The sequence below is a fragment of the Anabrus simplex genome, chromosome 1 (assembly GCF_040414725.1).
Source record: "Anabrus simplex isolate iqAnaSimp1 chromosome 1, ASM4041472v1, whole genome shotgun sequence".
Lineage (NCBI taxonomy): Eukaryota > Metazoa > Arthropoda > Insecta > Orthoptera > Tettigoniidae > Anabrus > Anabrus simplex.
In genome coordinates this window covers 1225336654-1225354223 of record NC_090265.1, presented here as the reverse complement: position 1 = coordinate 1225354223, position 17570 = coordinate 1225336654, and the positions used below count along the sequence as shown (strand labels likewise).

Below are 17570 nucleotides of genomic sequence, written 5' to 3'. Positions count from 1 at the left end.
CTGAGTGAAATGGTAGTTTAGGGAAGGCCTAAAATATATTTCTCAAATATGTGTGTTATTATTTGTCCTATCGATAAATACTACATAACTCTTTTTACATTTTTACCGTACCGGCTATGATAACAGAGATATTCATGAATTTCGATTTTTGTTGCTAAGTCCATATCAGCGCCGAGCCACGAGAAAATGGGTCAACAGAATTTTATGAAAATCGGTATGTAAAGTCGGGGAATAAGTAACTACAGTCTACGCTATAAACAACTTTTTCCACGCCTCACTTTACATTAGATGCTCTAATATAACAGAGTCTAAATAAAACTAAATGTGAAGGCCTGCAATACAGAAAGCTCATAAAATTGATCAACATTAACATTACATTGATCATTGTTTGTTGTGATGTGCTTTTTCGTCTTCTCTTGCCACTCATCTCTGATAGATGGGATTACTGCTGCGTACTGAGTATAACAGCCTACCTGAATATTGGCGGGAAGTAGCTGGGGAGTTAGATCTCTCTCTTCTTCAGCATACCATTCCTTTGGTCCATACATTTTCTGATACTACTGATACGTAACACACTGGTTCATCACAGTATTCCAGCTATTCGATCCCTACTCTGAGGTAAATCACCTATGTTGACTGCAGTTGGGAAAACCATAAAGACAGTCTTTCTGAGAATCCCGTAGCGAAGCACGGGTACATCAGCTAGTGTTAACTTAAGACTGTTGAAATAGGTTCGTTTATTCGTATTTCCATACGATATATTGGACGTTTGCTCATACTTCGATGTTAATAACGTATTTCGTACGTAGTTATAATTTCTTGTGGCACCGAGCGAGTGGCTGCACGGTTTGGGTCACGTAGCTGTTAGCTTGCATTCGGGTGATAGTGGGTTAGAACCCCATTGTCTGGAGACCTGAAAATAGTTTTGCGCGATTTCCCATTTTCACACCAGATAAATGCTTGGGGTATACCTTAATTTAAACCACGGTGGTTTCCTTCCCACTCCTAGCTCTTTTCTACCCCATCGCCACCATTAGCTCTATCTGTAGCGGGGCGACATAACGCTAATTTTAAAGAAGGTTAAATGTAAATAACACATATGGAATAACAAAACTTGTTAATAAATAAATAAATAAATGAATAAAAACCACATGTAACAGATACATGTTATTTAACAAAAGGCTTTGCCTAAATGAACAGATCTAAAAACATTAGGAGAGAACTGCTAGAAAATTCAAAGTACTGTTAGTTATAATAATTTCGTGTGGTTATTTCTAGCCGAGTGCAGCCCTTGTAAGGCAGACCCTCCGATGAGGGTGGGCGGCATGTGCCATGTGTAGGTAACTGCGTTTGATTGTGGTGGTGGGTAGTGTTGTGTGTGGTGTGAGTTGCAGGGATGTTGCGGACAGCACAAACACCGAGCCCCGGGCCATTTGAATTAACCGATGAATGTTAAAATCGCCGACCCATTCGGAAATCGAACCCGGGTCCATCTGAACCAAAGGCCAGTACGTTGACCATTCAGCCAACAAGTCGGACTACTGTAAGTTAATGTGAGCATTCAAGCACATCTATATTAATCCACTAAGTTATTTAAATAATTCAGAAATTGGATAGTGCCCTCAGAAGTAAAAGTGCCCTCATTATGTAACATCATTTGTGCCACAATAATTTTATGATAAATAGCAAGAGCAACTTGCTTCCCCTCGATAACTGTGGGATACAACGCTTTTCTGGTCAAATTTAGAGCAAGTTTTAATAGTATTTTTAGGTACCTATTTTTGAAAGCTATAGACTACATGATGAGATAGATTCATGATATTAGTTTTTCGTATTAACTTATAGGCTGTTGGATATGTGTAAAGAATTGTGGCAGCACACCAGGCTAGACTGTATTTTAATTAAAGCGACGGCCGCATCCTTCCCACACCTAGCCCTTACCTATTCAATCTTCGCCATAAGACCTATCTGTGTCGGTGCGACGTAAAGCAAATTCTAAACAAAGCAACAAAAGAAAATAGTGGCAAATGTCGTTTCTAGTTTTCTGGACTTCGGTAAAACACAAAGCATACCATCCTTAACTCTACGTCGGTAATGCTGTGCTGTCTTGGAAAGTCTGTGGAGAGTGTAGAACTTAATTACAAGTAGGATTAGAGGTCCCTTTGGCTGTAACTAACTGCCACTTTAACTTCAATATATCAACTAACTAGCAAATGTACCCGTGCTTCGCTACGGTATTCTACATTGTATTCGAACATCGAAGTAAATACTGTACATGCAGTAAATAAGATTGTTTTAAAATGGCATGTCTCTTAACGTTGCCTACTGCCATTCACAATCGAGTTGAGAAGTTTTCATTATAATTGCAGGCCCAATCGCCTACTGCGCGGTCACAATCCATTTGGGGAGTTTTCGTTACAATGGCAGGCCCCCTTTCCTACTTCCAGACAGATTACAGTTGGGGAGTTTTCATTAGAATGGCAGGCAAATTCCCTACTGCCAGTCGAAATGATTTGTGCAGTTATCATCACAATAACAGACCCCTTTTCCTACATCCAACCAGCTTACTACCAGTCACACCAAGTTGGTGAGTTTCCATCAAAATAGCAGGCCACTGTGCCTTATGCCAGTCACATTTTAGATGGATACATTTGTTTATAAGTACGGGCACCCTTGCCTACAACTAAACATAATCGGGTAGGGGAGTTTTAAACAACGCTGCATGCTCCCTTGCCTTCTGCAAGTCATATCGAGGAGTGAATTATTCATTACAATGGTAGGCCTTCCTTACTAACGCCAGTTACACGGGTGTTGGAGAAGGACCCCATTCCTACTGCCAGCCAAAGTCGGTGTGGGGAGTACTCGGTGTGGGGAGTACTGATTACAATAGCAGACACACCCTTTCCCGATCGCTAAAAAACGACATCAGTGAATATATATATAGATCGACATACGAAAGTATATGCATGCTTACAATATTGCAGACCTTCATTTACAGATTAACTGCTGCTAAACGTACGTCATATCGACAAAGGATTGTACCATAAGACGACGGATTTAGCGGCCTAAATGGCTGGTCCTATGATATCTCATCTATTCTTGGGTCAGATTGAGTTAGAAACGTTGAATATGGTAAAATTTTTGTTAGATTATCTCACATTGCATTACTTTTCAGATAATTATGTGACAGCTGCATACATAGCATTTGGCTCACATATGGCCACTGGGTGGTCCAATTTTCGTGTAGAGTTTGACGATTCTGTCTTTCTTATAAATGACTGAATGTACGAATTATGCATGTGAAAAATTCAAATTTACTTAACATCGAGAAATAGACAAAATTCAAACGTAAAAGGGATACAGGTACGACAAAATGTCATAAAACCAAGGTTGTAGATCACTCCAAATTGAACGCAGATTGTGCCATCCGTTATGTAATAGGACTTCCCGAAGGTCTGCACCATTATTAAAATTGCTCCATATTTCGATATTTTTCGGGGACAAAAAGTGAAAAATTGAAAGATCCTGGAAATGTTCTGTCCGTTACAGCCTAAAACGTATAATTTTGCCAAATTTTAGTTTTCTTGTTCGTTTGGCAGATTATGCTGCAATGTGGATTTTGGGCGAGGAGGTTTAAAATCAGGACTTTCAGGAAACTAAACCAAAAAAATATGCGGATGGTCATTATTACCCCGCGAACGCGTAGCTGTACAAAAATTTCGCCAAAATAGTCAATGTACAGGCACACAGTCGTTACAATTTTATTTATATAGATAGATAAGGAATCTGCTCCACATACAACACCTTTTGGTCTATGTCTGCTGGACTTAACCTGCAAGCCCGTCCATTCATGTTATCTCCCTTATTATTCTTCCTGTCGAAAAATGCACATGAAAAAATAATTCTAGAAATGGATTTCCAACAAATTTGGTCGATTTCCAGTCAGGTTGGTCTTGTACTGTATATATTGTGGAAGAGTAAATTCACCATTTCGGTTCTCTATCAACCGCCAATCCATCCCGAAAACAGAAAATGTTATTGACCTTTAAAATCTACCTTTGGAAAGGTGGATGCTAAATATAAAATTTAGTTCAAATATCTTCAATAGTTTTCAAGTTGTAAAATATACGCTCAACATGCACCCGTTCTTAAGTCCGGTGGGACTAGTACCGAAAAACGGTCTGTTAATGATATCTCCCTTATAAATTCTCTTATCGAAATGATGCGAATGAGAAAAAAGGTTTAGAAATTAATTTTCATTAAGGCAGGTTGTGTATATTATGTGGGAGAGTAAAACCACAGTTTCGGTTTCGTATAACCCCCCAGTCACTTCATGGATTTAGAAACAATATTTGCCCCAAAACCTACCAAAGGACAGGTGGATTCTAAATATGAAGTTTGGTGGAAATATATCCAGTAGTTTCCATGTTACAGACAGACAGACAGACAGACAGACAGACAGACAGACAGACAGACAGACAGACAGACAGACAGACAGACAGACAGACAGACAGACAGACAGACAGACAGACAGACACCAAAGCTAAAAATATGCAGATGGTCATTATTACACCTGAAACAGATAACTGTACAAAAAAAAAAATGTCGCCAAAATAGTCAATGTACAGACTAAGTCTAGAAGTACATACCTTTATTTTGAGAGTTAATGCTTTGAAACTCTGCGACATATCTACAAACGGACTTCACCATCAGGCGCCAGTGTTCTACATGGTTGGTCCCATGACATCTTCTCGTATCTTCTATATTTATGGGTTAGATTGAGTTAGAATCATTGAATAGTGTGAAATTTTGTACAGTTTTCGCATACTACTTTATATTTGTGATACTCATGTCACAGCTAGAATCATAAAATTTGGCTATCACTTGGCCACTGGTCATGTCAATGTGCGTGCCGAATGTCATGATTCTATCTTTCCTCTAGGTGTGCCAAATGTTAACATATACGTGTGAAAGTACAACATTAACTTGCATTCATACATACATACATACATACATACATACATACATACATACATACATACATACATACATACATACATACATACATACATACATACATACATACATACATACATACATTATCATTATAGACTGTTATGCCTTTCAGCGTTTAGTCTGCAAGCTTCTGAGTATGTACTAAACGTCGCCACAATCTTCGATTTGCAACTAGTGTTGTGGGCTCATTTAGTTCTATACCTCTTATCTTTAAATCGTTAGAAACTGAGTCTAACCATCGTCGTCTTGGTCTACCTCTACTTCTCTTACCCTCCATAGCAGAGTCCATTATTCTCCTAGGTAACCTATCCTCCTCCATTTGCCTCACATGACCCCACCAACGAAGCCGGTTTATGCGTACAGCTTCATCCATCGAGTTCATTCCTAAATTAGCCTTTATCTCCTCATTCCGAGTACCCTCCTGCCATTCTTCCCACCTGTTTGTACCAGCAATCATTCTTGCTACTTTCATATCTGTTACTTCTAACTTATGAATAAGATATCCTGAGTCAACCCAGCTTTCGCTCCCGTAAAGCAAAGTTGGTCTGAAAACCGACCGATTTAAAGATAGTTTCGTCTGGGAGCTGACTTCCTTCTTACAGAATACTGCTGATCGCAAATGCGAGCTCACTGCATTAGCCGTACTACACCTTGATTCAAACTCTCTACCATCCTGGGAGAACACACAACCTAAATACTTGAAATTATCGACCTGTTCTAGCTTTGTATCACCAATCCGACATTCAATTCTGTTGAATTTCTTACCTGCTGACACCAATTTAGTATTCGAGAGGCTAATTTTCATACCATACTCATTGCACCTATTTTCAAGTTCCAAGATATTAGACTGCAGGCTTTCGGCACAATCTGCCAGTAAGACGAAGTCGTCAGCATAGGCCAAACTGCTTACTACATTTCCACCTAACTGAATCCCTCCCTGCCATTTTATACCTATCAGCAGATGATCCATGTAAACTACGAACAGCGAAGGTGAAAGATTACAGCCTTGTCTAACCCCTGTAAGTACCCTGAACCAAGAACTCATTCTAGCATCAATTCTCACTAAAGCCCAATTGTCAACATAAATGCCATTGAATGATTTTAATAATCTACCTTTAATTCCATAGTCCCCCAGTATAGTGAACACCTTTTCCCTCGGTACCCTGTCATATGCTTTCTCTAGATCTACGAAACATAAACACAACTGCCTATTCCTCTTGTAGCATTTTTCAGTTACCTGGCGCATACTGAAAATCTGATCCTGACAGCCTGTCTGTGGTCTGAAACCACACTGGTTTTCATCCAACTTCCTCTCAACGACTGATCGCACCCTCCGTTCCAAGTTGCCACTGAAGTCTTTGCCTGGTATACTAATCAGTGAGATACCTATATAAATAGGTGCAATTACTGCTTTTGTCCAATCTGAAAGTACCTTCCCAACACTCCACGCTAATTTTACTACTCTATGAAGCCATTTCATCCCTGCCTTACCCCTATACTTCACCATCTCAGGTCTAATTTCATCTATTCTTGCTGCCTTATGACAATGGAGTTTTTTTACCATCCTTTCCACTTCCTCAAGCATAATTTCACCACAATCATTTTCCTACTCCCCATGAGCTTGGCTGTTTGCAACACCACCAGGATGATATACTTTTACATTGAGAAGATGTTCAAAATATTCCCTCCACCTCTCCAGTGATTCCCTGGGATCTATTATGAGTTCACCTGAATTGCTCAAAACACTGTTCATTTCCTTTTTTCCTCCCTTCCTAAGATTCTTTATTACTGTCCAGAAAGGTTTCCCTGCTGCTTGACCTAGCCTTTCCAGGTTATTACCAAAATTTTCCCATGACTTCTTTTTGGATTCGACAACTATTTCTTTCGCTCTGTTTCTTTCATCTACGTACAAATCCCTGTCTGTCTCGGCCCTTGTTTGGAGCCATTTTTGATAAGCCTTCTTTTTACGTTTACAGGCTGCTCTCACTTCATCATTCCACCAAGTATTCGCCTTTTCCCATCTTTACACACAGTTGTTCCTAGGCATTCCCTTGCTGTTTCTACTACAGCATCCCTGTATGCCACCCATTCACTTTCTATGTCCTGAACCTGCTTACTGTCTACTGTTCGAAACTTCTCACTAATCATATCCATGTACTTCTGTCTAATTTCCTCGTCCTGGAGATTTTCTACCCTGATTCGTTTGCAGACAGATTTCACTTTCTCTACCCTAGGCCTAGAGATACTTAGTTCACTACAGATCAGATAGTGGTCTGTATCATCGAAAAATCTGCGAAAAACTCGTACATTCCTAACAGATTTCCTGAATTCGAAGTCTGTTAAGATATAGTGTATTATGGATCTGGTACCCCTAGCCTCCCATGTGCAGCGGCGAATAGCCTTATGCTTGAAGAATGTATTTTTTGTTGCTAGGGGCTTTACGTCGCACCGACACAGATAGGTCTTATGGCGACGATGTTATAGGAAAGGCCTAGGAGTTGGAAGGAAGCGGCCGTGGCCTTAATTAAGGTACAGCCCCAGCATTTGCCTGGTGTGAAAATGGGAAACCACGGAAAATCATCTTCAGGGCTGCCGATAGTGGGATTCGAACCTACTATCTCCCAGATGCAAGCTCACAGCCGCGCGCCTCTACACGCACGGCCAAATCGCCCGGTAAAGAATGTATTCGTAACAGCTAAACTCATACTAGCACAGAAGTCCAGCAAACGCTTCCCATTCCCATTATCTTCCATATCTTCCCCACATTTACCAATCACCCTTTCGTATCCTTCAGTTCTATTCCCAACTCTCGCATTGAAATCGCCCATTAGTACTATTCTATCCTTGCTGTTGACCCTGACCACGATGTCACTCAATGCTTCATAAAACTTGTCAACTTCATCCTCGTCTTCACCCTCACATGGTGAATACACGTCACAATTCTTGTCCTAATTCCTCCAACTGACAAATCTACCCACATCATTCGCTCATTTCCGTGCCTACAGAATCTATATTGCGTGCAATGGTATTCCTGATATAGAGCCCAAACCCAGACTCTGCTCTTCCCTTTCTAACACCCGTCAAGTACACTTTATAATCTCCTATCTCTTCCTCATTATCTCCCCTTACCCGAATATCACTTACTCCTAGCACATCCAGATGCATCCTCTTTGCTGACTCAGCTAGTTCTACTTTCTTTCTTCCATAAGCCCCATTAATATTGATAGCTCCCCATCGAATTCCATTTTGTTCGCCAAGTTGTTTCCAAGGAGTCCCTCGCCATTGCTCCCATAGGTCCGAGGCTTGCTTAAAATGTTCTGAGCTCGGTAAATTCATGAAGCAGGATGCTACCCTACTTGCACATAGTCCAAGTGAGGATCTCTCCTCTAACGGGTTATGGACCACCGGTGAATTGTATAGTCCTAGACGCCTGAGCACAAGGAGGGACACGACTCAGAAATGTCCGAGATGCCCACTCCCATTCCATAGCAACTGGTATCCCGACTCTCAGGACCACTTACTAGGCCACTCAGCCGTTACCCATGGTTCACGAACTAGGACGTGACTACAGTAACCCAGAAACATGAACCATCCATAAACATGAACAATTAACTTGAAATCGAGAAATACAGCCCTATTTAACGTATAAGGGATAAAAATACGACAAAGGTCATACGACCAAAGTTGTAGATCTCTTCAAAATGAAATGCGATTGTGCTTTCTGATTTGTGATAAGACTGACCGATTAACCACCAATTATCCCGAAACGAAGGTCTGCACCGTTGTTAAAATTGCATGCATATTTCGATATTTTCCGGGGCCAAAGTTATACATTTGCATAGCTGTCGCGATGGTGGAACAGGCAAACAGACAGACACGAAAAATAAAAACAGCGGATTCGGTCTGGAGTTGGCCTAAAACGGATAAGTATCTGAAAAATTGGCAAAACAAATGAAATTACAGACCTGAAATTTGTATTTTTAATATCTTTTAAAAATAAATGTAACACGTATTTGTTTGTTTTCGAAAAAAAATAACACTTCAGTGGGAAGGGGTGTAAATAGAACTGAAAAAGTGGTTGAATTATTTTTATGTGGATACTAACATCTCGAAAACTGAAGATGTTGCAGACATGAAAATTGGTATTTGGATTCTCCTTTAAAAATAAAGACGTATTTCTTTTTGTTTTCGCAAAATCCAATTAAGGGGGTGGGGTGGGTGAAGAGAAGTTAACGTAGTTGAATTCTTTTAATGTAGATACTTATACATCAAACACTGAAGATGTTAGACGTGAAAATAGGTATTTGGAATCTCCTTTAAAAATAAAGGAACACGTACTTTCTTGTTTTCGGAAAAATCCCTTTAAAGTTGTGAAAAAAGTGAGAAATGGTTTGAATACCTTTTTGAAGATACTTATATCTCAAAAAATCAAGATGTTGCAGTCATGAAAAGGTTTATTTGGAATATCCGTAAAAAATAAAGAAACACGTACATTTTGTTTTCGGAAACCTACTTATGTGGGGGTTGGGTGAACAGGACTGACAAAGGGATGAATTTTTAAAATGAGTATATCTCAAAAACGAAAAATGTTACAGACGTAAAAATTGGTATTTTAAATCTCATTGAAGTATAAAGTAATACATATTTTTTGTTTTCGGAAAATTCACTTTGCGGCGGGGGGCGGGGGTAAAAAGTACTGAAAGAGGGGTCGAAATATTTTTATTAGGATACTGGTATCTCAAAATCTGAAGTTATTGCGGTCGTGAAAATTGGTATTTGGAATTTCCTTTAAAAATAAAGAAACGCGCATTGCGATATATATTTTAAATTGTAGGTGTGAAATAGGAAATATTTTTAAACGTTCCACCGCTAAAGTGTCAAATGAGGTTAGCTCCATAAAGTAAATTATTCATCCCTCCAAATGCGTTTGGCGCACAAAGTTGTAATTTTACGAGTTGGGTCTTCTTTTATGTTCTAGGTGTAAAATACCGTACACTTCAAAACATTTCTCCCCTATGGGTTTAGTTGACTCGCAAAAACACAATATCCATTCTTCCGAAACCGTTTCAGACACGAGCATAACTTTTTTTCATGAAGAGTTGTACTTATCCTAGAAGTTAATAAATATTTCAAAACTTTCGCTCCTTAAAAAGGCATCCATTCCTCCATTACTGTTCACTGTACAAAAGTTAAATTTCACAGGTTGTTCGCTTTTGCCGCCTCTGTGGTGTAGTGGTTAGCGTGATTAGCTGCCACCCCCGGGGGTCCGGGTTCGATTCCCGGCTCTGCCACGAAAATTTGAAAAGTGGTACGAGGGCTGGAACGGGGTCCACTCAGCCTCGGGAGGTCAACTGAGTAGAGGTGGGTTCGATTCCCACCTCAGCCATCCTGGAAGTGGTTTTCCGTGGTTTCCCACTTCTCCTCCAGGCGAATGCCGGGATGGTACCTACCTTAGGGCCACGGCCGCTTCCTTCCCTCTTCCTTGTCTCTCCCTTCCAATCTTCCCATCCCTCCACAAGGCCCCTGTTGAGCATAGCAGGTGAGGCCGCCTGGGCGAGGTACTGGTCATTCTCCCCAGTTGTATCTTCCGACCCAGAGTCTGAAGCTCCAGGACACTGCCCTTGAGGCGGTAGAGGTGGGATCCCTCGCTGAGTACGAGGGAAAAGCCGAACCTGGAGGGTAAACAGATGATGATGATGATGATGTTCGCTTTTACGTCATAGATGTTCATTCATATATGGTTTGAAACATTCAAATTATTCCGTACTTGGTTCAAGTGAGTGATAGATTACAAAATAAGTAGTCATTCACCCGAAATCGTTTGACGTACGAACTGAGGACGTATTTTACAGGCTCAGCTGACAGTGGACTCTCCAAAGTGTAAGACTTTGAAAATAACTTTCATTTTAAAGCCGTAGCGAAGCATGGATATCTTGTTAGTACTCAATAAATTTACACAAATTTACCTCCTTGAAGGACAAACAATCGAAGTAATTTGAACAATTCTACTTCTCCTTCTTTTAATTTAATGTGGTTTACTACGTCAGTAAGGTCATCAAGAAACGTTTTCTCAAAAGGAATCCCCATTGGATGATTGTAGCAGAAACCTATGAAAAATACTCTCTCCTCCTCCCTCCTGTTCGTTTTCTTCATCCAAATCATATCATCTGGGCCTGAATCCACGTGCTCTTCTTGGTTACTTATTGCCGGGCTGAGTGGCTCAGACGGTTAAGGCGCTGGCCTTCTAACCCCAACTTGGCAGGTTCGATCCTGGCTCAGTCCGGTGGTATTTGAAGGTGCTCAAATACGACAGCCCCGTGTCGGTAGATTTACTGGCACGTAAAAGAACTCCTGCGGGACTAAATTCCGGCACCTCAGCGTCTCCGAAGACCGTAAAAGTATTTAGTGGGACGTCAAGCAAATAGCATTATTTTATGGTCACTTATTTCATCCTTTATCAAGACTGAAAGCCCTCCCTGATACCTCAACATTTTACTCGTCTGTGTTTCGATATACTCCAAATGTTATAATTCTGTATTTCTAATTCGCAACTTACCGGTAGCCAAGTCTCTGTCATCCCCTTAATTTCACTACTAGATAGTTAAATATAGAAGATATAAGGCAATCAAATACCTGTCTTGTGAAGAGTTTCTGAGGTACAGCCATAGTATACCACAAAGTTACACAAAAATGTCATCAAACAAAACAAACATCGAAATACAGTAGATGCAAATGCCACAATAGTAACTGGAAGAGCAAATGAAACACACATCGAACACGAGGGATAAGTGCAGATCGACTCAACAATGGCACGGCGTGATGGCGAGAGTGGTAGGTGGGCTGAGCGTCAGAGTCTTTGATCCGAGCGAGGTACGACGAGCGCGAGAATTTGTTAGATTTTTGACGGCTGTTGCGCGAGTGGAAGACCTTAACCGATATGAACCATTATTTTTTTCTAAATCATTATTGCTTCGAGTAAGAGTCGACTAGAGCTATTATATTTAAATATTGACAAGTAAAGCAAGGAAGAAAATTATCGTAAAAATATACATTTTTCCGAAATTTGGCAAACTTTAGAGCACGTGCGCGACCGGAAGATATGAACCTAATTTGTTTCTTTTTTTACCCCGTTTTATTCTCCCCAATTCGCAACTTATCCGCGGTATTACGACTTGGAAAAAGAATTCGAGTTTTTTCGGCCCACCCTAATAGTTATTATTCAAATCCTAAACTACTAGGTCTCCTCTACACTCCCAGAAGTGAGTGTGAAAGAAACCTGGAATCATCCTGTAAGCACTTATTCCATTTACTAACACAAACTAACCAAGTTATCTACGCGGGTCGAGTCGTGTAGCTGTTAGCTTGTATTCGGGAAATCGTCAGACCTGAAGACTGTTTTCCGTGATTTCCTACTTTCACTCCAGGCAAATGCTAGGGCTACGTTATACACAGCGACAAATGGCTGCATCCTCTTTCCTCATTTGTTTCAAGCTAAACGGCTCACAGTAGAAGATATGCTGCTCTTACAACGATGGTAAACAGTGGCTCATATATAAGAAGATATTACTTTTAGGACCCGAACAAGTGACTGCGAGGTTTGGTTCACGTAGCTATCAGCTTGCATTCGGGAGATATTGGGTTCGAACCCCACTGTCGGCAGCCCTGAAGATGGTTTTCCGTGGTTTCCCATTTCCACACCAGGCAAATGCTGGGACTGTACCTTAACTAAGGCCGCGGTCGCTTCCTTCTCATTCCTATTCCTTTCCAATAGCATCATCGCCATAAGACCTCGTCGGTGCGACGTAAAGGGAACTGTAAAACAGAACAATAAACGGGACTTAAATATCTTATTTTGATGTATAGTAACTCCTGTCTAAATATTAAAACCTTTCATCAGATCACTAAGTATAGGCATATTTGTGACATTGAAGATACGCCTCGCTAACTTAGTGGGACGTAAAGCCAATAACATTATTTTATTATTACGCCTCGCTAACTTAGTGGGACGTAAAGCCAATAACATTATTTTATTATTGCGCCTCGCTAACTTAGTGGGACGTAAAGCCAATAACATTATTTTATTATTACGCCTCGCTAATTTCATGTTCTTGGAGGCACCGGGATTACGGAATATTTCCCCACTGGAATTTACGTACTTAGTTAATCAACCAAATCAGGCTGGCGTATTTCAGCATCTTCAAATACCGGATTACTGAGCCGGGATCGAAACCCTGCCATATTTCACTTAGACGTTCACCGTTCTGCCATCTGAACAACTCAGCCTTCCTCTGTCCGCCTCACGTGGGTCCAGAAAGGCGGATGGCTTATATGCACAGCTTCATACAACATGCTTTTACTAAATATAGCCTTGTTTCTCTGCAGCAAACACCATCCTGCCACTGTTCCATCGACTCGTACTGTCAATACTGATCATATTTGTCACTCAACAAGTGCATACCCAGTTAAAATTTCTGCAGTTATTCTGTCCGATAAGTACAAGCAATCCAAAATTAGTTTACCTGCATAAACGTTCATAATGAAAAATCTACTTTTTTAAAAAATATTCTGCCCTACCTCTTTTGACGACAGCCCTAAACATGGCATTTTTTCTCCCTATCATATTATGTCTGTTATAGCTTCTCGACTACTTCACAGCCCGTAGAAGGACGAACAGAGACAGCCCACGTCACGAGGTGGAAAGAGAGAACTTTCAAAGGTATCAAACTGGGTGAAGCCAAGGGAAGTCCTATCTTCTGGTTACATAGAGAATTGGGTAAACAGATTTCTCAAGATCCAGAAAACTTATGCAAGTGGCACTTCCCTACTAACAAAAACTTAGGTGATTGTGGCGAACTGCGAAAACTCGACATCTCTTCCACTACATCCTGTATCAGTCCAGCTATACAATGAAGGACCTCATATTAGCTACATCTTGAGGCGGCTAAAGCTCGGGCAAGAATTGTGTAACTGCGGCGATGGTCTACATAGCTCAATTTTCCTCATTTTAATTTCCTGTTACATTACTAGATTGTGTGCACTACTGATATAAATAAATAAATAAAAAAAATAAATAAATAAATAAATAAATAAATAAATGATAATGAAGATTTTTACGTCCCACTAACTACTTTTTGACCGATTTCGGAGACGCCAAGGTGCTGGAATTTCGCCCGCAGGAGTTTCTTTACATCCCAGTAAATCTACTGACACCAGGCTGCCGTATTTGAACCCCTTCAAATACCACCGGACAAAGCCAGGATCGAACCTGCCAAGTTGGAGTCAGAATGCCAGCACCTCAACCATCTGAGTGACTCAGTTTGGCAAGAAAGAAAGAAAGAAAGAAAGAAAAAGATTTATTTATAATAACATTAGAGTACGAATTTATTCTGTTTATTTGTCTGTTGTAGGATAATACAGATAATTCACATATAGTTCACATCACATAATGTGAGCCCCGCTGCTTCACTGGGGCTAAACGCTGGTAATTCCATGATTGAAAAAGCCTAAGAAGTTAAATGTTTTTAAATTCACTTATTCTTTACGACGATCCCATTAAAAGAAATGACGCAACGCACGGCGTATCGTTTTGTTTCCATTTTAAGAAGTAACACAGTTCGAGGGCATTGTAACACATAAAGCACTGTTTCAAGCTTCAGTTTTATGAGAATTGAAAAGAAATATGTTTTGCAACATAAATTCCCATTTCTCTTCAACATATGAATTATTTTACCAATTTCCTGTACAGTAGCGATTAGTGTCAGAATTTAAAAACAAATAGCCTATGTTTTCAGATGTTCTAGATATAACTGAAACAACATGGATTTAAGTTTTTTTTTCTCTCATCTAATATTTCACTTTTATGTCATAAATAAATGCACACTGCTTGTTTTAATAACATACTGACCCGATCACTATCATTCGCATGAGGTTTGGGGAAGATTCGTTGGCAAACAAGAAAATATATCCCCTTGACAGCTCTTCAAATCCGCGATAAGATAATCTTTCCCAGTAGTAAGAAAACAGTACAAGAAAATCTTGTGAAAGCTCAGGTTTGAAATCTCTAGTGGGCTATATCAGCTAGTACCCCCAAGTGATTTACGGCTGGAAACTGCATCTTAATGCAGGGCGCTGCGGTATTTTTCACGTTACACAGCCTTGAGCATCTTAACTTTCCACATAATATGAATGCATAAAAGTATATTATTTGATTTCTTACTGGCATACATTAAATGAGTCCACAGCTTTTTTTATGGTTAAAACTTATTTGATGTTGAAAAATTTGGCCTCGCTAACAAACAGTGAGGTAAATAGGGTCGCAATTCAAAGATGGGTATAGTTAAATCTCGTCCACTTCACAATTGGTTCTACATAAACTAATGCTTTATTTTACGTAACAACTCTATTTTCACCGAATGACCGAAAGTCACGGGAAGGGGTGTCCCATTAGAAAATGTGCCGTGTATGACCCCTGAGCGTTGCGGCTAGCTGCGGCATAGGTGAGCAGCCTGTCACAGACACCAGTTGCGTGAAGATAACAACACGTCGCGAGTTAACCAACTCTGAACGTGGGATGATTATCGGCGCACGGCGAATTCGGGTTTCCGAGGTCAACAGTGTCGAGGGTGGGTCTTCAATATCGCAGAGAAAATGTTACCATCTGCGTAAACCACCGCACGGGAAGACCAGAGGTGCTTAACGAATGGACAGCACGTCGCTCCACAGAACCATACTGGGCGCTCGACGGGCTACTGTGAGTCAGATCACCGCCCAGTTGAATATTGGGAGTCAGGAACCCATTTCTACCAGGACTGTAAGGAGGCAACTGCACCGCATAGGCTTCGCCAGTCGACGACCATCTCGTGCCTCTTTGGTGACACCTCGACACAGAGCTCAACGACGTACATGGGCCCCCGAACATCGGCAATGGACCATGGAACAGTGGCGGCGTATGGTATGGTCCGATGAATCCCAGTTCAAGTTGTATCGAGCTGATGGACGCGTGAGAGTGTGGCTAGTATGCCCCATGAAGCTATCGATCCTGCGTGTCAACAAGGTTGTGTCCAGGCGGGAGGTGGCTCAGTTGTGGTCTGGGCGGCGTTCTCATGGTCGTAATTAGGCTTCCTTTGTCCGGCTGCAGGGAGCGCTGACAGATGAGCGTTATGTGGACATTCTTCCAGACCATGCGCATCTATTTCTGGCCCTAGAATGTCCTAATGGAGATGCCATGTTTCAAGAGGAAAGTGCGCAATGTCACTGCTCTGTGGTGGCATGCAGGTGGTTGGAGGAGCACTCCAGTGAAGTTACGACCATAGATTGTCCCACCAGATCCCCCGATCTTAATCCAATAGAGCAGTTATGGTATGCTGTCGATGCTGGTGTACGCTCCACGAACCCCGCACCAACTACACAAGTCTGATTGTGAATAGCAGTGTGTCCAGATCCCTCTAGAACGATTGCAACATCTTGTAGAATCTATGCCTTGCCAAATTGCTGCCGTTTTGAGGACTCGCGGAGGAGCAACTCGTTATTAACATCACATTCAGTGTCTTTCCATGAATTTTGGCCACCCAGTATATGCTACACGTGGAATATTAGTAAAGGTTGGCTGGATCATCTGTCCACAAAATAAATTTCATTTCAGCTGCTCGATTCATTAGATTTATTAATTTCAAAAATATACCACGATATTTGTTGAAATATTTCTCTCCGTGGATCAGTGGTGGATTGTGGAATAATTTCCATTCGACACTTCATGTTGCACAAGGTCAGCATGTAATGGATTTAAAATTATTCCTCGCTATGGTACGATCTGTTCTGGATTTCATTCATGCGTTACCTTACTGTCAACCTCACCGTGAATTCAAACATCAAGATTCTTTGAACTTTCTCTGATTTGGTAATGGTGAGCCATCTGGCGGTCGAGTTGGAACTAGTCGTACGAAATAACTATGTGGTGCTGCTATCTGGCCGGGGAAAAGTTAACCTTGCTAGGCCGATGATCGCAGCTAGTCAATAATGAAGTTAATGGCAGTTGTTTTAATTCTTGTTGCTGGATTGGAAGAAGACGCCTTGAAACCTACGCTTCTGATCCTGGTTTTAAGATAAAATTATCCGTCAAGAGAAGAGAAATGGTTGTGGGACTTGATCCCGGGTGATGGTTTCACCATCAGGCCGTAAGGGCCGAAGAACTGGTTTGTTTGGTTTTTAAAAGATTTCATTTCTTCTTGCGTCTGACCTTGTAAGTAACTTCAAGCATATGTATACTGGTTTATCTACCCCATCGAAACCTGCTATTTATTTGTGTTAAGAGACATGAACAGTACTAAACGCTACGATATGTGAGAAATTCTACTCCTGAACCTTCGGACTTTCCGAGCTTAAAAATTTAAGAATTAAAAAAAAATCTGGTCTTCATCATATCTATGTAATACATTATGTAATACTCATTGTTTTGGGGTTTCAATTCGATGGTATGAGAGATATTGATGTTTCCCTGAATGCAATTATTTAAGGTTCCATGTTAGTAAAAGTAGATTTACGTTGCGGAGCTCCCA

The 17570-nt window shown here is 40.8% G+C and overlaps 1 protein-coding gene across 1 annotated transcript in view; it reads left to right on the top strand.

Annotated features, from left to right (window-relative positions):
* Positions 1-17570, top strand: part of LOC136877733 (very long chain fatty acid elongase 7) — a 192445-nt gene that overhangs the window by 116991 nt on the left and 57884 nt on the right. The window lies entirely within an intron of this gene.